The following is a 26,105-nucleotide window of genomic DNA, read 5'->3' as shown; positions in this document are numbered from 1 at the left end:
TAGACTTGAGGAAGCTGACTGACCTGACTACCAGTTCTGGTGGAAGTTGACATCTGGCAGTCTACAATCGCTCTGCGCTGCTGGTAAACTCTGGATAACATGGTTAATGTTGAATTCCACCTCGTGGGCACGTCGCACAACAGTCGGTGAGCTGGCAGTTGGAGGCGGCGCTGCGCTGCCCTGAGAGTGGCAGCATCTGTGCTGGACTTCCTGAAATGCGCACAGATGCGGCGCACCTTCGTGAGCAAATCTGACAGATTGGGGTATGTCTTGAGGAAACGCTGAACTATCAGATTTAACACATGGGCCAGGCATGGCACATGTGTCAGTCTGCCGAGTTGCAGAGCCGCCACCAGGTTACGGCCGTTGTCACACACAACCATGCCTGGCTTCAGGTTCAGCGGTGCCAGCCACAGATCAGTCTGCGCCGTGATGCCCTGTAATAGTTCTTGGGTGGTGTGCCTTTTATCGCCTAGGCTCAGCAGTTTGAGCACCGCCTGCTGTTGCTTAGCGACGGCACTGCTGCTGTGCCTAGAGCTAGCGACTGATGGCGCCATGCCCACGGATGGTAGTTCGGAGGAGGAGGTGTGGGAGGAGGAGGAGGCATAGTAGGCCTTTAAGACCTGGACCGAGGTAGGCCCCGCAATCCTCGTCGTCGGCAGTATATGACCAGCCCCAGGGTCAGACTCGGTCCCAGCCTCCACCAAGTTAACCCAATGTGCCGTCAGCAATATATAGTGGCCCTGCCCGGCAGCACTCGTCCACGTGTCCGTGGTCAGGTGGACCTTGTCAGAAACGGCGTTGGTCAGGGCACGGATGATGTTGTCTGACACGTGCTGGTGCAGGGCTGGGACGGCACATCGGGAAAAGTAGTGGCGGCTGGGGACCGAATACCGAGGGGCGGCCGCCGCCATGAGGTTGCGAAAGGCCTCGGTCTCTACTAGCCTATAGGGCAGCATCTCCAGGCTAAGCAATCTGGAGATGTGGACATTAAGGGCTTGGGCGTGCGGGTGGGTTGCACTATATTTTCTTTTCCGCTCCAGCGTCTGGGGTATGGAGAGCTGAACGCTGGTGGATGCTGTGGAGGATCGTGGAGGCGACGATGGGGTTTTTGTGGCAGGGTCCTGGGCAGGGGGCTGACTATCAGCTGACACAGGGGAAGGAGCAGTGGTGTGCACGGCCGGAGGTGAACGGGCTTGGTGCCACTGATTCGGGTGTTTAGCATTCATATGCCTGCGCATACTGGTGGTAGTTAAGCTAGTAGTGGTGGAACCCCTGCTGATCCTGGTTTGGCAAAGGTTGCACACCACAGTCCGTCGGTCATCCGGTGTTTCCTTAAAGAACCTCCAGACTTCTGAAAATCTAGCCCTCGCCGCGGGAGCCCTCGCCACGGGAGCTTCACTACGTGACACATTTGGCGCTGATGCACCTGCTCTGGCCCTGCCTCTCCGTCTGGCCCCACCACTGCCTCTTCCAACCTGTTCTGCTATAGGACTCTCCTCCGTCTCAGAAGCACTGTGTTCACCCGGCCTCTCAACCCAGCTTGGGTCTGTCACCTCATCATCCTCCGATCCCTCAGTCTGCTCCCCCCTCGGACTTCCTGCCCTGACAACAACTTCACCACTGTCTGACAACCGTGTCTCCTCATCGTCCGACACCTCTTTACACACTTCTTCCACTACGTCAAGAAGGTCATCATCACCCACAGACTGCGACTGGTGGAAAACCTGGGCATCGGAAAATTGCTCAGCAGCAACCGGACAAGTGGTTTGTGACTGTGGGAAGGGTCCAGAAAACAGTTCCTCAGAGTATGCCGGTTCAAATGCCAAATTTTCCTGGGAGGGGCAGACTGGGGGGAAGGAGGCTGAGGTGCAGGAGCTGGAGGAGTGCCGATTTCGGTGACATGGGTGGACTGCGTGGAAGACTGACTGGTGGACAAATTGCTCGAAGCATTGTCGGCAATCCACGACATCACCTGTTCGCACTGTTCTGGCCTCAACAGTGCTCTACCACGAGTCCCAGTAACTTCAGACATGATGAGCCTAGGGAGTGTAGCTCTGCGGCGTTCCCCTGCTCCCTCATCAGCAAGTGGTGTCTCACCCCACCCAGGACCACGGCCTCTGACCCCTGCAGTAGATGGACGCCCACGTCCCCGCCCTCGTCCTCGTCCTCTACCCCTAGCCCTCGGGTTAAACATTTTGAAAATGAAAGTTATATAACTTTAATTTTTTTTTTAACTTTTTTTTGTGTTTTTTTGTGTTTTTTAGTTTTTTTTTGTGTTTTTTAGTTTTTAAAACCAAACAATGCTATCCTATTGCTATGGCTATTTTTTAGCCAAGTATGAAAGCACACTGATGAGATGACGCTGAGTTATGAAAAAATAAACGTAAAATAAAAAGGAAATGGCAGACTATGCCTAATTGAAATCCAACCCCTAATAAATTTTCCCACTTTGGTCTTTGCGATGGATATGTGCGTCACTAAGCGCTAAACACAGCGGTCGCAAGTCTCACTCCAAATTCCTCACAATTAGCTAGTATATGCACTGCAGCAAGGACAGCCACCAGCAGATCAACCAGAAATAAAATATATATAACGCTATTGTAGGCGTAAGTAAGCCGTTTGGATTCTCCTTTGGCTATTTTCTAGCCAAGTATGAAAGCACACTGATGAGATGACGCTGAGTTATGAAAAAATAAACGTAAAATAAAAAGGAAATGGCAGACTGTGCCTAATTTAAATCCAACCCCTAATAAATTTTCCCACTTCGGTCTTTGCGATGGATATGTGCGTCACTAAGCGCTAAACACAGCGGTCGCAAGTCTCACTCCAAATTCCTCACAATTGGCTAGTATATGCACTGCAGCAAGGACAGCCACCAGCAGATCAACCAGAAATAAAATATATATAACGCTATTGTAGGCGTAAGTAAGCCGTTTGGATTCTCCTTTGGCTATTTTCTAGCCAAGTATGAAAGCACACTGATGAGATGACGCTGAGTTATGAAAAAATAAACGTAAAATAAAAAGGAAATGACAGACTGTGCCTAATTGAAATCCAACCCCTAATAAATTTTCCCACTTTGGTGTTTGAGGTGGATATGTGTGTCACTAAGAGCTAAACACAATGGTAGCAAGTCCCCCTGCAAATTCCTCACAATATGGTACTAGCTACACTACTAGTGCCAGCAAGCCCAGCCACAAGCAAACAAAAAAAAAAAGTATAACGTTATTGTAGCCCTAAGAAGGGCTGTTGGGTTCTTGTTGAATCACTCCTGCCTAACAGTAATCTACTAGCACCCTAACGCTGTCCCTGACCAGCAGCAGCTCTCTCCCTAGCGGCATCCAGACGCAGAATGATCCGAGCAGCGCGGGCAGCGGCTAGTCTATCCCAGGGTCACCTGATCTGGCCAGCCAACCACTGCTATCGACGTGTAAGGGTACCACGTCATGCTGGGTGGAGTGCAGAGTCTCCTGGCTTGTGATTGTCTCTGTTTCTGGCCGCCAAAAAGCAAAACGGTGGGAGCTGCCATTTTCTCGAGCGGGCGAAGTATTCGTCCAAGCAACGAGCAGTTTCGAGTACGCTAATGCTCGAACGAGCATCAAGCTCGGACGAGTATGTTCGCTCATCTCTATTTGTCACCAAATTCCACTTATGAAAATCATCTTTATCTTAATATTCATAAATGATAATACAGGCAGTCCCCGGGTTACATACAAGATACACATAGGTTTGTTCTTAAGTTGAATTTGTATGTAAGTTGGAACTGTATATTTTATCATTGTAATCCCAGCCAGAACTTTTTTGGTCTCTGTGACAATTGGATTTTAAAAATGTTGGGTTGTCATAAGAATCAATATTAATACTAAAGCTTCATTACAGACACATTTGATAACTGTTACAGCTGATCATTGCAGCCTAGGACTAAAGTACATTAAATTACCAATATCCAGAGGTCCATTTGTAACTAGGGGTCGTATGTAAGTCGAGTGTTCTTACGTAACCCCCTGTATGTAGCTGTATTGTGATGTTGTAGCATGTGTCAATAAATCTATAATATAAGTCACATTTTCCTGTTTATCTGTTGCCTTCATGTCCTATGAATGATCTATTTGATACTTTTGTTCTTTGTTATTAGACTGTATAATGAAAATGAAAATGACCCTGGAAAATGCACAAGAAACGAGAAAGAAGCCTGAATTAGTCAAAGACTTGAAAAATGTTTAAACCATTAAAACTGAATGAATCATTTGACATGCAGGCAACCAAGAAATAAGTAATTATTTTTACAAATTGTAAAATAATTTAAAGGCAATTCATTAAATTACATTCAGTGTAATCAGGAAATCTGTACTAAGAAAGCAAATGACAAAATTATTTTATATGGTTGAAAGATTTATTACAAAGATTTGCTAGTAAAGATGAGCGGGTTGGTCAAATTTAGGTTCACTGTGATTGTCCAAATTTCACAACAAAACTTGGGCCGATCTTTGACTTGAACATAAACCCCAATGAAGTCAATGTAGACACAAAAATGGCTATAAAATATGGGTAGTAATGGTTAAAGGACTGAAAAAGGGTGAGAATAACTGTGCAGTTGTCCTGCCCACAATGGGGTATGGAAAACACTTAAAATAATAACATAACTTAAATAAATAAATAAGAGATAATAATTTAAAAAAAACTACCGTATATATAGCGTTTTATAGAGTTTTTCAGCATAAAAAAATGTGCTTAAAAAAACTAACTTGGCTTATACTCGAGTCTATTAAAAAATACCTCTGAGGGATAAGAGCTGACTCTAACTGTCCAAGGTGTGAACAGCCTGAGAAGCATCTGTTACATATGCTGTGGGAATGTGGAGAACTGGAGGACTATTGGAAAGGGGTTTTAGACTTGCTACATCAGGTGTTCCAAATTCAGTTAGCGCCTGACCCTAAACTGTGCCTCCTGGGCATATTACCTGAACAGATGCAGGACACTTCTGCAACGATAGGGGTACAAAGGGCATTATATCAGGCAGGCAAGGAGATATTGTTCCACTGGATCAGGCGCACACCACCCACCCTCAGGGAATATAAGAATAGAATGAACAATATTATTCGCTTGGAGTATGGGGTTTATCTGAAACGAAAGGCAATAAAAAGATTTGAAAGCATTTGGGGGCAATGGTTAGATCACCCGGGCCTACCGTCGGGAGCATTACTATCTATCAGGCAAGGACTAACGTATCTATTAGCTAGTGCAAATAGTAGGGTCTCTTAAGTATCTAATGATATTCGGGATATCATCATATAGGACCTAGATACTGGTTAAATCTTTGACGGCGGCTAGACGAGGGTGGGAAAGGCACCGGACTGGAGGGGAGGGGGGGATAGCTGGCTGCGACCAGATGGGTGGGGGGGTTTATGGGTCATGTTGTATATATTAAGCCAGATGTTTTGCTGGCTCAGTGTCTTTTGTCTTTGTGTATCTACGTTGTACATGTATGTGTTGTCGGTGTGCAAATTAATGTTATAACATGTAAAACCGTTAATAAAAACGTTTTGATCAAAAAAAAAAAAAAAAAAAAAAAAAAACCTCTGAACTCACCTTTCCAATGCCTCCCGCTTCTTCTTGCTTCCGTTCCTTTGGCTCTGTCTTCAGGTCCCTCAGTGCTGCTGGCACCAACATTTTACAGTCAGCCGTAGGGTTTTAAAATGCATAAAAACATCCTTAGGCCCCTTCCACACTAGCGAGTGTGATGCGATGAACTCGCATCACACTCGCAACGCAAGCTGTCGGGAACGCACGGCCCGAACGCTGCACCGCGGGAGTGAACTGACATGCTGAGTTCACTCCTGCGGTGCAGCGTTCGGGCCGTGCGTTCCCGGCAGCTTGCGTTGCGAGTGTGATGCGAGTTCATCGCATCACACTCGCTAGTGTGGAAGGGGCCTTACTTGTGCGAAGCGTTAAATACTGGGTGCAGTGATAAGTAGAGTGCTTATCATACCCAGCTACAGAAAATGTCCCATCAAAATATCCCAAGCATTGTATTGCAAAAACTGGAAAAAAAATCCAAGTGCTGTGATTTTGACGCCAAAAAACCCATTTGCAGCATTTTCTTGTGGGCTCTATTTTTAGGGCTTTCACTGTGTACTCCAAATGACATCTCCCTTTTATTCTTTAGGTTGGTACAAGAACAGGAATGCCAAATTTATATAGATTTTATTAATTTAGGTAGATTTTAATTTTCTTTTATACCAAAAAAATTGCTATTTAACTTTTTCATGCTTTGGTGTAAAGACCTGTGTAAGGTGTCATTTTGAAAAAATGACTACCGTATATACCTGTGTATATGCCAAATTTTTCAGTGCAAAAAATATGCTGAAAAACCTCACCTCAGCTTATACACGGGTCAATAAATAAAATAAACGTACATACTCACCTTCCAGCGCCCCCCATGCTTAGCATGGCCTCTCGATGTTGGCGTGGCTCCTCTTCTGTCTTCTCCTCGATGCTCCAGTCCCCGCGGCTCTTCTTCTGTCTGCTCTAACAGTCGACAGAGACGCGGCCATGCATTCTGCTGGCCTACGCATACTATGAAGTCATCAGCAGCCATATCATAGTGTGCGCTAGACGGCGCATGGCCACAGCTTTGCCAGCTGTTACCGGACACAGAAGAGTAGTCACAGGAAGTGGTGCATAGCGGAGAAGACAGAAGAAGAGCTGCACCGAGCATTAGGGAGCCGTGCTGCACATCGGGACCACCCGAAAGTGAGTATGCAAGTTTATTTTTTTTAAGTGCTGGGACCACTAAGGGCTGGCTGTATACTAAAGGGGGCTGGCTGGCTAATAAAGAGGGCTGGTTGGCTATTAAGGGGGCTGGCTGTCTATTTAAGGTGGCTGGCTGGTAGCTAATAAAGGGGCTGGCTGGCTACTAAAGAGTGCTGGCTGGCTGTATACTACAGGGGATGGCAGTATACTACAGGGGGCTGGCCTACTATATACTAAAGGGGGCTGGCTGTATACTAATGGGAACTGGCTGTATACTACAGGTGGCTGGCTGGCTATATACAAAAGGGCCTGGGTGTATTCTACTGGAGGCTTGCTGGCTATGTACTGGGAGCCTGTGACCAATGCATTTCCCACCCTTGGCTTATACTCGAGTCTATAGGTTTTTCCAGTTTTTGGTGGTAAAAGTAGGGGCCTTGGTTTCTACTTGGGTCGGCTTATACTTGAGTATATACGGTATTTAATTTATATCCATTTGGGACCTATATAACTGTTTGATAATTTTTTATTCAAATATTTATAGTTTAAAAAATGGCGGTAAATTGCAGATTCAGACATGTGGGCACTATTTTCCGTTACGGTATTCACGGTTAGGAATTATCTTGTTTATATTTTGATAGAACTGGCATTTTTGGATTTTTGGCGATACCTAACATGTTTTTAACTTTAAATCAACCTTCTTTCCCTAGAACACAAATAAAAGTACCTTTTTTTTTCAGACCCTTTAAGGTACTTTAACCCTTTAATCACTCATACCATACACTGCAATACTGCTGTATCAACTACTACTACTGTACTACTGTATTGCAGTACATTTGTAATTTTACTGCTATCCATCGCAACCGATCAGCATCCTTTGATGATGTTACAGGGTATGCTGGATTGGCAGCTCAGTTAGGTGCCGTAGTCGTTAACTACTGCAATTAGTGCCTGCACCTACCGTAGCAGTTAGAGGTGAGTGTCAGCTGACACCCACTGTGTATAGAGAGAGCTCAGCCCATTTTGCGACTTGACAGAATTGCGTTGCATGCTCTATGTTAAAGGTGCAGCAAAAAATAGGCGGTAAATGCAGTACTTTTGATAAATGTGGGCCATAGACTTTAAGTGTGCACGGTCACATTGAGTTGAGGCCTCACTTCACCGCAACCAAAGTGAACAGCCGCAGGTGCTCACTTACTGATGTCAGATGTACTGTGTGCATGAGGCCATACACTTTATACAATACACTTCAGCTAACTGGAAGTGTAAAATTCTTAGCTTTTGTTGCAGCAGTGGCTGAGAGCAGGGCTGAGGTAAAGGCTTCAGGAATCCTCCAGCTCTCCCTCCTTAGAGACTGCTGAATTACACTTCTTATGAGGGAAGGGCTGATGAGTGGAGAGCTTATCTGTCAGCTGGCTGCCAGCAGAGCTCAGTTACTGCTAGATGTTTGACTCCTCAAGAGAAGGTAACTGGGGTTAACTGAAGGCCTAACACCTGGGGGTGAGGCATGTGTCCGAAGCAGAGGAATGTATTTTTCTCTACTCAGTACAGCACTGCACTACTGTATGGGTTAGTGGCAGAGCAGGGACTATGTGATCAGGATGCTATCACCATCTGTCCATATATGGTGTCTCTACATGCGCTTTATCCACTACACTATGGGCTTAGTGGCTGTCAATGGGTGGATTTTATGTACCAAAGAGCTTACACTGTTACATTGTGACACAGGCTTGATGCATTGGTAGATAGAGATGGATCTTCTCAGAGATCATTATCATATTATTTTTTAAGCATAAAATATAGTTAAATTAAATTATTAAAAATTTATATGTATGCCATCCATTTTTTTTTAAATCTGCCAAAAAATGCTGAGTTGGCTGCTTAGCAACATATGAGAAAAAACAGTAGGCATAGGGATGTCATGCATGGATCCGCCATTTTTTTTTGTGGATCCATTGACTTCTATCAAAGTGAAAAAAATGGACATGTGAACAGACCCCTAGGAAACAATGGGGCGGATTTACTTACCCGATACGTTGTCCGATGAAGATTTGGGTCCGACGCGATTCATGAAGATCATGCGCCCGAGTTCCTGCATCCGTCTCTTCCCCGCCTTGGTCCGCCAGAGTTCACCTGCTTGTTCCCGGTGCATGTGAGTGCTTGATCTTGGAGTTTTTAAATTCCTTGCTTAGTCCAAATCCGTCGCCCGCCCCAGATTTCTGTCGCATGCAAGCCGATGCACCAAAATCCGATTGCGTATGCAAAAATACCGTGGAAATGCGCTGCAAAATGGAAATCGTCGGGAAATTCGACGAAAATGCGTCTGACGGATCCTTAGTAAATGAGCCCCAATGTGTCCATTTGCCATCCGCAAAAAAAAGGATAGCATACAGACATCGAAAACGCCCGTCTAAATGAACCCTAAATTATACTATTTAGTATACTCCTTTATATTAACATTACCAGGACAACCTTTACAGTATGTATGCTAAACGGTCATAAAACGTTAAAGCTCTCCAGGCAAAACACTGGTGACCGTTACTGGTCCCATGTGTTTCAATGGAAAAGTGTATACAATTTGGCTGAGCCCCACTTTTTTTCTGAAAGTATTGTATTGAGTATCTTTTTGGGTCTTGTATCGCACTCAAAATTCTGGTATTAGTGCAACCCTAGTCAGCTGCTATGTTGCCAGTGGTGCACACAGGATGACGTCAGCGAGCGGCGGGACTTCTACATAACTAATGCAAAAAGGTAATCATATTTTACTGCAGCACTTGACCTGGTGGCGGATCAGGAAGTTGTGGCGGGGATATAAATGAATACAAATTTTGAGGTGAATTTGTTTTACTCACAATTTATTAGAATAAGTGTGTATTTTTCCTGTGATAATATGTACTTATGACAAAAAACACTTTCTGTGTTGATATGCAAATTTTTTTGATGGTGTATGGAAAGGGGACAAAAAAAAAAACTTTAATAAAAACTACCTGATAAAAAAAAAAAAAAAAAGAAGAAAAAAAAGAATAAGTGTTCTGGTAAGCGAATTCACTAAGTACTCCAAATATGAATACCTTTAAACATATATAATATTCTGTACTCTGCAGTAATTTAGGTCCTGTGGCTAGTTTTTAAATATGTACCATAATATGTGAAATATCTTCACAGAGTACTTTGCTGTCTTCTGTAGCCTGCATTCTTATATGCTGTATGCTCAATTATGATCAATGTGGAATCTATCAAGTTCCCCAATGGCTTGGTCTCTTCCCCTTCTCTCAGCTATCCTGAATCCAAATCTAAGATGCCAAGTTTACAACAAACTTAATGTCAGCTTTAGTAGTTTTAAGGAGAGAGTAGCTTCAGATTAAACAGATATTGACACCGAAGGCACATGCTGCTAAAGACAGACCAACATTTAGAATAAAATTCAATTGCAATTATGTTTTATTGTGTAAGATAGCCAACCTAATAAAAGGAAAATGCTCCAAAGTTATCACATGTTTTGAGGATTAGTAAGCAAAAAATATTTTTATTTATTACAGACTGTATGACAATGTGCCAAATGTCACAATCCCGATAAGGTTTCTATTTATCACTGACACATTTACATATTTCTAAACATTCAATCTAGTTTATTTTTCTTTTTTACAACTGTTTCTTCATTTGGATTTTTACTTAAATGAACAAGTTGAAAAACACCATTTGATTGCTACTTTATTGCAGAAATTGGATGTATACCAGATTGCATGTTGAATGTTGTGTTGGTGTACAAAATAGAGCAAACTCCAGCTAAATTTAAAGTAAAGCAATGTACAATCAATATAACAGTATTTGTCTTCACTAAATAATTACGTGAATAATATCATTACTTGGCAGAAATGTGTATTTCACATAAGGGACAAAGTAAAGGAGCATCTGTTGAGTGCTGACAGTAATCTAACACTTGTGAAGTTTATTACATTGAGACCCCAGCAATGAGTTTTCAGAGACACAACTTCGGCAAAAAACCCCATTGTTTCAGATTGACTTTGCAGTACAAGTTCTATTAACTTTATAGCACACCACCAAAAGTATAATTAAAACAGATGGTGTTGTAAACTCAACTGAAAGGATGGAGGCATTTTACAGATAAAATGCTTTAAGTTGTGTAGCACAGCATATGTTAATTTACATTAAGATGCTTATTTACTACCTTCCAGTTCATGTTTCATGGTGATCTAAAGAACTATATGTCTACATTTTTTTCCATTTATGCAGACTGTGGTGGCTGCACTAGGTCGGTCATTATCATGATTCACAGTTTGTATTTTAATGGGTCTTGTAAATGCTCTTATCCTCTTAATATAGTGAAATGAAAAAATTCATTATACTTTCTTAAAGTCCAGATAATCAGACAGTTATGGAAAAATATTAGAATACAAATAGTGATAGAGGGTTTACAGAAAGAAGACCCAAGATAAAATGTTACATTATTTTTTCCCCCTGTAGTCTTCTGCTTTTGGTGTTATTTACTATATGGCAAAAAGTGCTGGACATTCTTTCTTGATTATTCTTAATGGTTAGTAATAGAGATGAGCGAACATGCTCGTCCGAGCTTGATGCTCGGTCGAGCATTAGGGTACTCGAAACTGCTCGTTGCTCGGACGAATACTTTGCCCGCTCGAGAAAATGGCAGCTCCCGCCGTTTTGCTTTTTGGCGGCCAGAAACAGAGCCAATCACAAGCCAGGAGACTCTGCACTCCACCCAGCATGACGTGGTACCCTTACACGTCGATAGCAGTGGTTGGCTGGCCAGATCAGGTGACCCTGGGATAGACTAGCCGCTGGCCGCGCTGCTCGGATCATTCTGTCTCTGGATGCCGCTAGGGAGAGAGCTGCTGCTGGTCAGGGAAAGCGTTAGGGTGTTCTATTAGCTTACTGTTAGGCAGGAGTGATTCTCAAAGAACCCAACAGCCCTTCTTAGGGCTACAACAACGTTCTACTTTTTTTATTTTAATTTGCATCTTTTACCATTTTGTGAGGAATTAGCAGGGGGACTTGCTACCGTTGTGTTTAGCTCTTAGTGGCACACATATCCATAGCAAAGGCTGAAGTGGCAAAATTCAGTAGGGGTTGGATTTCTATTAGGCAATAACTCAGTGTCATCTCATCTGGCATAGTAGTGTGCTTCCTTTGATACTTGGCTAGAAAATAGCCATAGGAGAATACAAATAGCTTCTTGAAGCCTACAGTAGCGTTCTATATATTTGATTTCTGGTTGATCTGCTGGTGGCTGTAGTTTCTGCAGTGCATGTACTTGCCAATTCTGAGCAATTTGTAGTGAGACTTGCGACCGCTGTGTTCTGCGCTTAGTGGCGCACATATCCATAGCAAAGGCTGAAGTGGCAAAATTCAGTAGGGGTTGGATTTCTATTAGGCAATAACTCAGTGTCATCTCATCTGGCATAGTAGTGTGCTTCCTTTGATACTTGGCTAGAAAATAGCCATAGGAGAATACAAATAGCTTCTTGAAGCCTACAGTAGCGTTCTATATATTTGATTTCTGGTTGATCTGCTGGTGGCTGTAGTTTCTGCAGTGCATGTACTTGCCAATTCTGAGCAATTTGTAGTGAGACTTGCGACCGCTGTGTTCTGCGCTTAGTGGCGCACATATCCATAGCAAAGGCTGAAGTGGCAAAATTCAGTAGGGGTTGGATTTCTATTAGGCAATAACTCAGTGTCATCTCATCTGGCATAGTAGTGTGCTTCCTTTGATACTTGGCTAGAAAATAGCCATAGGAGAATACAAATAGCTTCTTGAAGCCTACAGTAGCGTTCTATATATTTGATTTCTGGTTGATCTGCTGGTGGCTGTAGTTTCTGCAGTGCATGTACTTGCCAATTCTGAGCAATTTGTAGTGAGACTTGCGACCGCTGTGTTCTGCGCTTAGTGGCGCACATATCCATAGCAAAGGCTGAAGTGGCAAAATTCAGTAGGGGTTGGATTTCTATTAGGCAATAACTCAGTGTCATCTCATCTGGCATAGTAGTGTGCTTCCTTTGATACTTGGCTAGAAAATAGCCATAGGAGAATACAAATAGCTTCTTGAAGCCTACAGTAGCGTTCTATATATTTGATTTCTGGTTGATCTGCTGGTGGCTGTAGTTTCTGCAGTGCATGTACTTGCCAATTCTGAGCAATTTGTAGTGAGACTTGCGACCGCTGTGTTCTGCGCTTAGTGGCGCACATATCCATAGCAAAGGCTGAAGTGGCAAAATTCAGTAGGGGTTGGATTTCTATTAGGCAATAACTCAGTGTCATCTCATCTGGCATAGTAGTGTGCTTCCTTTGATACTTGGCTAGAAAATAGCCATAGGAGAATACAAATAGCTTCTTGAAGCCTACAGTAGCGTTCTATATATTTGATTTCTGGTTGATCTGCTGGTGGCTGTAGTTTCTGCAGTGCATGTACTTGCCAATTCTGAGCAATTTGTAGTGAGACTTGCGACCGCTGTGTTCTGCGCTTAGTGGCGCACATATCCATAGCAAAGGCTGAAGTGGGAAAATTCAGTAGGGGTTGGATTTCTATTAGGCAATAACTCAGTGTCATCTCATCTGGCATAGTAGTGTGCTTCCTTTGATACTTGGCTAGAAAATAGCCATAGGAGAATACAAATAGCTTCTTGAAGCCTACAGTAGCGTTCTATATATTTGATTTCTGGTTGATCTGCTGGTGGCTGTAGTTTCTGCAGTGCATGTACTTGCCAATTCTGAGCAATTTGTAGTGAGACTTGCGACCGCTGTGTTCTGCGCTTAGTGGCGCACATATCCATAGCAAAGGCTGAAGTGGGAAAATTCAGTAGGGGTTGGATTTCTATTAGGCAATAACTCAGTGTCATCTCTTCTGGCATAGTAGTGTGCTTCCTTTGATACTTGGCTAGAAAATAGCCATAGGAGAATACAAATAGCTTCTTGAAGCCTACAGTAGCGTTCTATATATTTGATTTCTGGTTGATCTGCTGGTGGCTGTAGTTTCTGCAGTGCATGTACTTGCCAATTCTGAGCAATTTGTAGTGAGACTTGCGACCGCTGTGTTCTGCGCTTAGTGGCGCACATATCCATAGCAAAGGCTGAAGTGGGAAAATTCAGTAGGGGTTGGATTTCTATTAGGCAATAACTCAGTGTCATCTCATCTGGCATAGTAGTGTGCTTCCTTTGATACTTGGCTAGAAAATAGCCATAGGAGAATACAAATAGCTTCTTGAAGCCTACAGTAGCGTTCTATATATTTGATTTCTGGTTGATCTGCTGGTGGCTGTAGTTTCTGCAGTGCATGTACTTGCCAATTCTGAGCAATTTGTAGTGAGACTTGCGACCGCTGTGTTCTGCGCTTAGTGGCGCACATATCCATAGCAAAGGCTGAAGTGGCAAAATTCAGTAGGGGTTGGATTTCTATTAGGCAATAACTCAGTGTCATCTCATCTGGCATAGTAGTGTGCTTCCTTTGATACTTGGCTAGAAAATAGCCATAGCAATAGGATAGGATTGTTTGGTTCTAAAAACTCAAAAAAAAACAAAAAACACAAAAAAAAACAAAAAAAAGTAAAAAAAAAAAAAAAAAGTTATAACTCTCATTTTAAAAATGTTTAACCCCAGGGCTAGGGGTAGAGGACGAGGGCGGGGACGTGGGCGTCCAACTACTGCAGGGGTCAGAGGCCGTGGTCCTGGGCGGGGTGAGACACCACCTGCTGATGAGGGAGCAGGGGAACGCCGCAGAGCTACACTCCCTAGGTTCATGTCTGAAGTTACTGGGACTCGTGGTAGAGCACTGTTGAGGCCAGAACAGTGCGAACAGGTGATGTCGTGGATTGCTGACAATGCTTCGAGCAATTTGTCCACCACCAGTCAGTCTTCCACGCAGTCCACCCATGTCACCGAAATCCCCACTCCTCCAGCTCCTGCACCTCAGCCTCCTCCCCCCCAGTCTGCCCCCTCCCAGGAAAATTTGCCATTTGAACCGGCATACTCTGAGGAACTGTTTTCTGGACCCTTCCCACAGTCACAAACCACTTGTCCGGTTGCTGCTGAGCAATTTTCCGATGCCCAGGTTTTCCACCAGTCACAGTCTGTGGGTGATGATGACCTTCTTGACGTAGTGGAAGTGTGTAAAGAGGTGTCCGACGATGAGGAGACACGGTTGTCAGACAGTGGGGAAGTTGTTGTCAGGGCAGGAAGTCCGAGGGGGGAGCAGACTGAGGGATCGGAGGATGATGAGGTGACAGACCCAAGCTGGGTTGAGAGGCCGGGTGAACACAGTGCTTCTGAGACGGAGGAGAGTCCTCGACCTGAACAGGTTGGAAGAGGCAGTGGTGGGGCCAGACGGAGAGGCAGGGCCAGAGCTGGTGCATCAGCGCCACTGTCAACTAGTGAAGCTCCCGTGGTGAGGGCTCTTGCGGCGAGGGCTAGATCTTCAGAAGTGTGGAGGTTCTTTAAGGAAACACCGGATGACCGACGGACTGTGGTGTGCAACATTTGCCAAACCAGGCTCAGCAGGGGTTCCACCACTACTAGCTTAACTACCACCAGTATGCGCAGGCATATGAATGCTAAGCACCCCACTCAGTGGCAACAAGCCCGTTCACCTCCGGCCGTGCACACCACTGCTCCTTCCCCTGTGTCAGCTGCTAGTCAGCCCCCTGCCCAGGACCCTGGCCCAAAAACCCCATCGTCGCCTCCACGATCCTCCACAGCATCCACCAGCGTTCAGCTCTCCATACCCCAGACGCTGGAGCGGAAACGCAAATATAGTGCAACCCACCCGCACGCCCAAGCCCTTAATGTGCACATCTCCAGATTGCTTAGCCTGGAGATGCTGCCCTATAGGCTAGTAGAGACCGAGGCCTTTCGCAACCTCATGGCGGCGGCCGCCCCTCGGTATTCGGTCCCCAGCCGCCACTACTTTTCCCGATGTGCCGTCCCAGCCCTGCACCAGCACGTGTCAGACAACATCATCCGTGCCCTGACCAACGCCGTTTCTGACAAGGTCCACCTGACCACGGACACGTGGACGAGTGCTGCCGGGCAGGGCCACTATATATCGCTGACGGCACATTGGGTTAACTTGGTGGAGGCTGGGACCGAGACTGACCCTGGGGCTGCTCATATACTGCCGACGCCGAGGATTGCGGGGCCTACCTCGGTCCAGGTGTTTCAGGCCTACTATGCCTCCTCCTCCTCCCACCCCTCCTCCACCTCCTCCTCCGAACTACCATCCGTGGGCACGGCGCCATCAGTCGGTAGCTCTAGGCACAGCAGCAGTGCCGTCGCTAAGCGACAGCAGGCGGTGCTCAAACTGCTGAGCCTAGGCGACAAAAGGCACACCGCCCAAGAGCTATTACAGGGCATCACGGCGCAGACTGATCTGTGGCTGGCACCGCTGAACCTCAAGCCGGGAATGGTTGTGTGTGACAACGGCCGTAACCTGGTGGCGGCTCTGCAACTCGGCAGACTGACACATGTGCCATGCCTGGCCCATGTGTTAAATCTGATAGTGCAGCGTTTCCTCAAGACATACCCCAATCTGTCTGATTTGCTCACGAAGGTGCGCCGCATCTGTGCGCATTTCAGGAAGTCCAGCCCAGATGCTGCCACTCTCAGGGCAGCGCCGCCTCCAACTGCCCGCTCACCGACTGTTGTGCGACGTGCCCACGAGGTGGAATTCAACACTGACCATGTTATCCAGAGTTTACCAGCAGCGCAGAGCGATTGTAGACTGCCAGATGTCAACTTCCACCAGAACTGGTAGTCAGGTCAGTCAGCTTCCTCAAGTCTACAATGAGGAGTGGACGTGGATGTCTGATATCTGTCAGGTGCTGAGTAACTTTGAGGAGTCAACACAGATGGTCAGTGGCGATGCCGCCATCATCAGCCTCACCATCCCGCTGCTTGGCCTGTTGAAAAACTCTCTGGTCAGCATGAAGTCGGAAGCTTTGCGCTCGTCACAAGAGACGGGGGAAGAATATTCCCTTGTTGATAGCCAAAGCACCCTGAGGTCTGTTTCTCAGCGCATATCGGAGGAGGTGGAGGTGGAGGAGGATGAGGAGGAAGAGGAGGAGAATGTTGGCGAGACACAAGAGGGGACCATTGTTGAGTCCTTCACTGTTCAGCGTGTATGGGCAGAAGAAGAGGAGTTGGAGGAGTTGGAGGAGGAGGAAATGGACAGTCAGGCCAGTGAGGGGAGTGAATTCTTACGCGTTGGTACTCTGGCGCATATGGCAGATTTCATGCTAGGCTGCCTATCCCGTGACCCTCGCGTTCAAAGAATTTATTCCAGCACCGATTACTGGGTGTTCACTCTCCTGGACCCACGGTACAAGCAAAATCTTGCCACTCTCATCCCTGCAGAGGAAAGGAGTGTGAGAATGCATGAATACCAGCAGGCCCTGGTGCACAAGCTGAAACAGTATTTCCCTTCTGACAGCGCTAGCGGCAGAGTGCGTAGTTCTGCGGGACAAGTAGCGAGGGAGAGTAGGCGAGCAGGCAGCTTGTCCAGCACTGGCAAGGGTACGCTTTACAAGGCTTTTGCCAGCTTTATGTCACCCCAGCAAGACACTGTCACCTGTCCCCAGTCTCGGCAGAGTAGGGCTGATCTTTACAGAAAGATGGTGAGGGAGTACGTAGCTGACCATACCATCGTCCTAAATGATCACACAGCTCCCTACAACTACTGGGTTTCAAAGCTGGACATGTGGCACGAACTGGCGCTGTACGCCTTGGAGGTTCTTGCCTGCCCTGCCGCTAGCGTCTTGTCCGAGCGGGTTTTCAGTGCAGCTGGTGGCATCATCACCGATAAGCGTACACGCCTGTCGACTGACAGCGCTGACAGGCTGACGCTTATTAAAATGAATAAAGGCTGGATTTCTCAGAATTTCCAATCTCCACCAGGTGAAGGAAGCTCAACCTGAATAATTGATCCACTCCTCCTCCTCCTCCTCATTTTCCTCCTTCTCCTCCTCTTTGTACAGTAAAGCAGAGGAAAATGGCTATTTTTTGACAGGGCCCACTGGCTCTTGCTATACTTCATGCATTTAATTTTTCTGGAGGGCCACCTACCCGGTCCTCTGTTTGAAACAATTTTTGTGAGTGCCACATACAGGCACTCAATCTATTCCATTTTTCTGGAGGGCCACCTACCCGGTCCTCTGGTTTGAACAATTTTTGGGACTGCCACATACAGGCACTCAATCTATTCCATTTTACTGGAGGGCCACCTACCTGCTCCTCTGGTTTGAAGAATTTTTGGGACTGCCACATACAGGCACTCAATCTATTCCATTTTACTGCAGGGCCACCTACCTGCTCCTCTGGTTTGAAGAATTTTTGGGACTGCCACATACAGGCACTCAATCTATTCCATTTTACTGGAGGGCCACCTACCTGCTCCTCTGGTTTGAAGAATTTTTGGGACTGCCACATACAGGCACTCAATCTATTCCATTTTACTGCAGGGCCACCTACCTGCTCCTCTGGTTTGAAGAATTTTTGGGACTGCCACATACAGGCACTCAATCTATTCCATTTTACTGGAGGGCCACCTACCTGCTCCTCTGGTTTGAAGAATTTTTGGGACTGCCACATACAGGCACTCAATCTATTCCATTTTACTGCAGGGCCACCTACCTGCTCCTCTGGTTTGAACAATTTTTGGGACTGCCACATACAGGCACTCAATCTATTCCATTTTACTGCAGGGCCACCTACCTGCTCCTCTGGTTTGAACAATTTTTGGGACTGCCACATACAGGCACTCAATCTATTCCATTTTACTGGAGGGCCACCTACCTGCTCCTCTGGTTTGAACAATTTTTGGGACTGCCACATACAGGCACTCAATCTATCCCATTTTACTGGAGGGCCACCTACCTGCTCCTCTGGTTTGAAAAATGTTTGGGACTGCCACATACAGGCACTATCCAAATTAAATTGTCTCCATAGCAGCCTCCACACGTTGTCTCCATTGCTACCTCCAAAAGTCGTCCATATAGCTGCCTCCATACATCGTCCCTTTATCAAACGAGGTGTGTCAGGCAGAAATTTGGGTTGTTTTCATGGATTCCACATCAAAGTTGTTAACTTTGTCGCCACCCTGCTGTGTAATCCACAAAATATACTTGCAAACTTTTACCATTTAGGGATATTATTTCAGCGCTTCTTGCGCATCTGTTTACATTCCCCTCACCCGCCATATCCTAAACTTATAAGAACGCTACTACACTTGATCTTATACAAAAGTGCTGTTTGGGGAGTAGCCTAGAGACAGGGGCTTGGATTGGCGAAAGCTCGCCTGGCAGCGGAGCGCCAGCTCCATGCGCATCATGCGCTTCTTGCGTATCTGTTTACATTCCCCTCACCCGCCATATCCTAAACTTATAAGAACGCTACTACACTTGATCTTATACAAAAGTGCTGTTTGGGGAGTAGCCTAGAGACAGGGGCTTGGATTGGCGAAAGCTCGCCTGGCAGCGGAGCGCCAGCTCCATGCCAAGATCCAACTAACATAGTTTTAACTGCAGCACCTTTAATCTACTACTAGTTCACTGCCTCCATACATGGTCCCCTTATCAAACGAGCTGTGTCAGGCAGAATTTTGGGTTGTTTTCATGGCTTCCATGTTAACTTTGTCGCCACCCTGCTGTGTAATCCACAAAATATACTGGCAAACTTTTATCATGTACCGATATTATTTGAGCACTTCTTGCTCACCTCCTTTGGTTCCTCTCTGCCACCCATTGGTTTGAAGCCTGAGTCCATTTAGGGTATGTCGCCATGACACTCTCTAGCCTGCTGCCGCTGCCTCTGCATGCCGTCCCCTATAGTGTCAGGGTCAATTATTGCATGTTTTAGATGCTATCTAGCTTCATTCTGTCACTCTGTCATGGCCATGCTGTTGCCCATAATTTTGGCATAATGGTGCGTTTAAGCAGCCTCAGAGGCATTCATGCATGCTGCCCCTGCTGTTTCCTGTCCATTTCCGTGGTGTTTCCATCCTTTTCTGAGGTTCCCAGGTGTTTGGCCAAGCTTCCCTGTGCAGAGCCTTGGTCCCCTTGAAAAATGCTCGAGTCTCCCATTGACTTCAATGGGGTTCGTTATTCGAGACGAGCACTCGAGCATCGGGAAAAGTTAGTCTCGAATAACGAGTACCCGAGCATTTTAGTGTTCGCTCATCTCTAGTTAGTAACCTTTAAGCAAACTTTGAACGCAACAATTTCAAACAACATTTTCGCAAAGAAGCTTTGTGATACATAGGAGAACACAAAGAAGAAAAGCAGCATCACTCGTCATAAATCCAATGAAGATGAAGAAGCGTTCTTTATTCAAAGGTACACTGTATACAATGGATGAACAGATATATAAACTTATAAACAGTGAATGACATAATTTCCTTTCCCCAATTGATTATGCAAATTAGGGACATTTATACAAAGTGAATATACATATAATGCAGTGCATCCATATAATTTACAATGTCTTAGATATGCATGTCAGTTTTAGAATGCCGCATCTGAGTATAGTATTGCACATGCAGTGGTTATTGACATTGACTACCTAAATAATCTGGACCTCTATTGCATGATCCGAATATCCAATCCATGACCTCTTCTATTAGGGTTACTAAGTAACTGCTACAAACAATACATAACCTTACTGTAACCATAATAACCATTATTGTGTATTGTACAGGCTATTATACCTATGATATCCATGTGCATAAATTATGTTTTACAATTATATGCAATAAACTTAGTTTAGATAAAATTAATCTATAGAAGTCTATGTATTAGGGAGGTAAATCTCAATACCACAAATGGGACAATGTATTGAGCCCTACTGTGGGTATCTCATACTGTCTGTATGCTATCAGCAACAATGGGGAGAATTATATTACCAATGTCAAAAAAGGTCAAATGAGGATAAGCATGCATAACAAATCAAATTCCTCACTTGTCCCTAAGGGGTACATTAAAAATATTCAAATTGTGACATTGTATTCTAACCCACACATTGAGATCTTTAAAAGGCAGCAAACATAGGAGGACAAAGCACAAGACCAAACTCCTGGGTAATCCTGAGGCATTAGAGATAGCCCAAAACCACATCCATCCATTATTTATATGCAATACAACATGCGTGATTGGGCTAAAGCCTCTGGCCAGTCACACAAAGGTCAAGACCAGCTGCAAAACAGACCAACTACACCAATAGAAAATAGCATAGGTATACCCAAGATGATGTGTTGTAGAGTACAGCAGACGAAACCTGTGGTCGGTGGGCATTGTACCAAGTCACAAGATGTGGAGATTTCATATGAATGAGCAATACAGATGGTAAGTGATATAGAAAGAAATGAGATATATAAGTGCACAAATAAAAACAACACAACCATGTATTCTTGAAATGGTTGGGCACTGAGCTTAACATAGTAATCCTACTATATACCAATAGCATATATGCGTAAGGCATAGGATCAAATTATGCCATCCATCTTAGACTCCTTAAAGAGAACCCGTCATGCAAAATAACCCCCCTAAACTAAATATATTTTCATAAACTGCCATTAGAAAGCATTGCCCCTATCCCTTCATTGTCCCTCTACATGCCTGTAAACCTAAGCAATGAGGTCCTAAAGCTGTATGCAAATGACCTGTGAAATGTCCAATGAAGCATTAGCATATTTAAGCTGTCCACCTTATTCATGAGTGGGAGGCGCAGCCACACCCCCAGTGCTTGACTGACAGCCTGTATAATGGTGTGAGGCTGTATAATGATGTGCTTCCTGGTGCTGGTGGCCACACCCCCTGCAGCCTGTGTGTGCATGTGTGTGTGTGTATAGGAGAGATACAGCAGCTCCAGGCAGCCATGTTACAGCAGAACATGTCAGATTCATGTGTAGCTCATGTCTGTGTCTCTCATGCACGTTCAGCGTTTATCTACCTGACTCGAGTTTCGCCAATAGCGGCTTCTTACTGGCAGCCCTGGTAGAAGCCGCTATTGGCGAAACGCGAATCGGGTAGATAAACGCTGAACGTGCATGAGAATTTTTTTATTCAAGGCCTTTTTAAAGATAATCTTTTGTGAGTATAATAATAAAGTATACCTTTTTAAATAGAAGCTGTGTTGCACTATTGTCCTGCATCTTCTTTTCCACGTATTACTGCGGATTGAGGCGGAACGAAAAGAACTGGAACCCAGTTTCCGAGCCGGAAAGAAAAGAGACCGGCAGTTACACGCCGCAAGTGGATTATCGGGACGGACGAACACACCACACAGCAGAACATTTGGAGTACGTGACGACCTTGTTTTACCTTGTCTTCATTCAACTTAAGGTACTGTCCATTGATTATACCTCCACATCTGTGCAGGTATCTAAATGTCGTGGATGCAGAGGAAAAACCCGTAAATTAGGTGCAAACCCAACTTTGGCGAACTGCTGGAAAATGGAGCAAAAATTGCACAAATACCCTATTGTGCTCAAAAAGTCAATAAAATACAACCAATAATGTGCATCAGACTAAGATAAATGACCCCCATGGTGTCCGCACTTTGTAGTTACCCCTACATATAACAGGGCACAAGTACCTTGGATGATGTATTACACATATTCCAATTGACACGTGGCAGTTAAAGAAACTTTCTGTAACAAGAGTAATCATTTATTTTACTCCATTTATCATGCCCTTTTTCTCCCTTTCTTCTCCTTAGGAAGAAACAATGTGGAAGAAAAGCAGACTGCAGCTAAAATATTTTTTTTATCTAACACCAGAACTTTATTCACATCTGCTCTGTCCAATGGTACTTTAGAATATTAACTACAATACGCTACTTCTGACTCACATAATTCTATACACACTCATTTTAGGAAAACAGAGTGGTGGGTAACATTTGTCATAGCTTGTGCATGACACAGCATATAGCAGAAGACTACACCTACGATAGGACCTGGTGTAAAATTCTCTCTGGACCTATGTGGATCAAGAAGCTGTAGCCTCATGGCTCATGATGTGCCCAGTCACAATAAATTCCTCGCAAAGATTTTATGCCACCATACTCTGATAGCCATTACTTTTTATACTCCAACGTACAAACAGATTAAGGGGTCATTTGTTGTGAGATGAGCTGACATTTTCATTGATATTTTTGATTACATAGTTTACTGCATGAGATAATTATTTTTTATATTGTTAATATCAGGCATATATGTGCATTCTAGTGAAAGGAAGTGATTTTCATAATTTTTTTAACTATGTTTTTAGGCCATTAACTGGTACTCCCAATTATATAAACATTGTTTACAAATGAAGTTCATATGGGCATCACCAAGGTATAGGTTTCATGGTCAAATCTAGCAGGTTAATACAGGTACATTACAAAAAAACAATTTTGTATTATAACGGATTAGGTAGCAGGGAAATCGTCTCCAGTGTCTTTTGCGAGACTCCACAACAACAAAGTCAGTTTTGTTCAATCGACCACAACCAATTTTATTTTCAATAAAAAATAGAGCAGCAGAAACAAAGGACTAACAAAAGTAAATTCTAGTCCTTCAGGCCCCTAACTATACATCAGTCTCCTGACTAGCAGAGACTATCCCTACTGTACAGCCTCCCAAACAACACAGCAGTAAACTCACAGTTGTTTCTACAGGTACAGAGAGCTCTGAGAGTCGTCACTGGTCTCCTTAAATTAGTCTAGTACAGTTATAGATGGCTGTACAGCAGGTAACGAGGATAGCCAAAATCTGGTCTGTTTGAATGGATTGGAGTCCACCCTCTCTTCTCCACTCTAGCAACACAGGTCCCTAGTATGTTTTTCCCAAAACCTAAATGCAAAGGAGTCTGCAAAGAACTTATATACATTCTGGTTGCTTCCTAGAAACGTGTAGATGTGAGGAACCTTAGGCAAATGTATACCACATCCACCACTTCTCCAAACACCCTGTCACAGTATCAATATGTCACAAATTTTTAAGAGTTTAAGGGATTGTGTATGTATTTTAGGCACCCTAACAAAAATGGGTTATCTTTTTCCTCACTTCCTGATCATAGCAAACTTGAGTTGTTTGTGGTAGCCTCTTCAAGCAGTTGTGGTACTCTGATGAGTTCTGCATCCACTTCAAAAACCTGTGATATATCCATATGACCAGTATACAGATAAGCCTTTAATATAAAAGTAACCTCATACCCCTTTGAGGTACGGAATTTGTGGCAAATGTTTATTTTCATGTAGAGGTTGTGTATCTCCTTGAGTGCAATGGAGTTTCTCTGGAAAAGTTGATTGGTGACTAATGATTGATGTTACAATTCTATTTCTCAAGGTCTAGCCATGCAGTCTGAGGCAAACTGCCTACCACAGGGATATTTCTTAACCACTGTAAATTGTTATAATTGATTAAGTACTTAAATTATGTCATTGGCATACCATGAAACAGGATTTCCATAGGGGTGCATTAATTTGTAAAGGAAATAGCAAACAGCAGCTTCAGTTGCTAAATAGAGAAACTGAATAACAGCAGTCAACAGAGTGTGGATGTGAAATGTTTTTAGTATTACAAAATGTGCAATTTTGGAAATAATTACAACAATTGCTTACACATACCATATACTCGAGCAATATCTGAGTTTTTCAGCACAAAAAATGTGCTGAAAAACTCAAACGCGGCTTATACACGAGTCAAGAAAAAAAAAGTCAAAACTCACCTTTCTGGTGCCCCTGTAGGTCTTCTCTGTTGCATCGGCAGTAGAAGGTCATGTGCAGCAGCTGCACAGCTAAGATGTCAGTCACTGCCGACATCAAACTGAGCCGGCCGGGCCACGTGCACGGACCCGGAGCTGACCTGGAGTAAGAGAAGGACTTGCTTGAGGCATAGCAAAGGTGAGTACTTAGTTTATTATTTTTTTTGTGCTGTACAAACTGGGGCCTGGGTAGCTATATACTACACTGAGCTGTTTATATGCTACACAGGAGCTGGCATACTACACAGGGCTAGCTATATACTTAATAAAGGTGACTGGCAGGCTATATACTAAAGAGTAATAACCCCTATCAAGCTTCCATAGAAGAGCACAAATATGCCTCAATTGATAAATAAATCAGAATCTTTATTGTAATTTCAATCGACAGTATATTACAGCAAATACATAAATACTAAAAAAAAAACCTTTAAAAAAAGGAAATCTAAAAAACAAACGCAAATACGGACAGTGTGGGAAAACCGGAGGGGTACACTATTACATGTATATACAACGCTGGTGTTGGCCAAACACTATCCAGGCCAATGTAACATTATATATGACAGGTACTGCTATTGCAAAATGCCCAATACAGAAAAGTAATATTGTACAATGTATTAACACATATTCGAACATATGTCACAAACACAAAAGTATTAACCAGTACTCACCAGACGCCATGACAGCCCTACCAGTACACCTGCTTCGTCAGGGGGTGTGTGGTCCGTGTGTAACACTCAACCTTAAATCTAAAGTGGACAGGTGAACTACATAAAGCAATTAGTGCTAAGTCGGCGCATGTGTGGAGACCATGCTGTCCTGTCTCTGGCGTCAGCGTCACGGAGTCCGCAACTCCAAGAGGGTATCGCGAGGTCCTAATTGACACCCGCCAGAAGCGGAAGGGACCACAGGACTCCAGACATGCGCACAGCACCTTGCGCCAGCCATTTTTAGAAGCCCATTCAATTGTACAGAGTGGCCATCTTGGATGGGACAGAATCCTCACGGCGGCCATCTTTTAGAAGCCCATTCAATTGTACAGAGTGGCCATCTTGGATGGGACAAAATCCTTACGGCGGCCATTTTTTAGAAGCCCATTCAATTGTACAGAGTGGCTATCTTGGATGGGACCAAATCCATCATTCGACACATCTAGATCACATAAATGGTACCAGCTGATGGAGAATATATACTAAGGATATATGTGGTAATTTCAGATACATGATTACATGATATTAGTACATAGTACATCAATTAGTTTATAAATACATCAAATAAAAATTAAATACAAAAATGAAATAATGAAAAATGAAAAGGGCGGAAACCCTAAATCTCGATATCATTGAAAATGTGCTAAACAATAAATGAAAATAATGCAAAAATTTATTGTGCCAAAAAATATATCCTTTTTCCAGACTTTTTCATCATTATTTTTATAAATATGAAATTGTGGCAAGTGTAAATGATTGGAAAGTGAAAAAAGAAATGAAAAAAAGGGGAAGAGGTTTGAATTATACAAACCAAATAAAGTGCTAGCGCCAAAAGTGTAAAAAGTGGCAAGAAAATGTGTAAAACTTTTTTTTTGTATA

General features: G+C 44.1%; 1 long non-coding RNA gene across 1 annotated transcript in view; it reads right to left on the bottom strand.

Moving 5' to 3' along the window:
• Positions 1–25,225, bottom strand: part of LOC140129073 (uncharacterized) — a 109,733-nt gene extending 84,508 nt beyond the window's left edge. Inside the window, exons 1-2 of the long non-coding RNA XR_011855291.1 lie at positions 25,188–25,225; positions 24,484–24,620 (exon numbers count right to left, since the gene is read on the bottom strand). This is a non-coding gene — a long non-coding RNA (uncharacterized lncRNA). The remainder of the gene's footprint in view (positions 1–24,483; positions 24,621–25,187) is intronic.
• Positions 25,226–26,105: the final 880 nt, after the last annotated feature.

Source organism: Engystomops pustulosus, chromosome 4 (genome assembly GCF_040894005.1).
Source record: "Engystomops pustulosus chromosome 4, aEngPut4.maternal, whole genome shotgun sequence".
NCBI classification, from domain to species: domain Eukaryota; kingdom Metazoa; phylum Chordata; class Amphibia; order Anura; family Leptodactylidae; genus Engystomops; species Engystomops pustulosus.
This window is presented reverse-complemented; position numbering and strand designations above follow the sequence as displayed.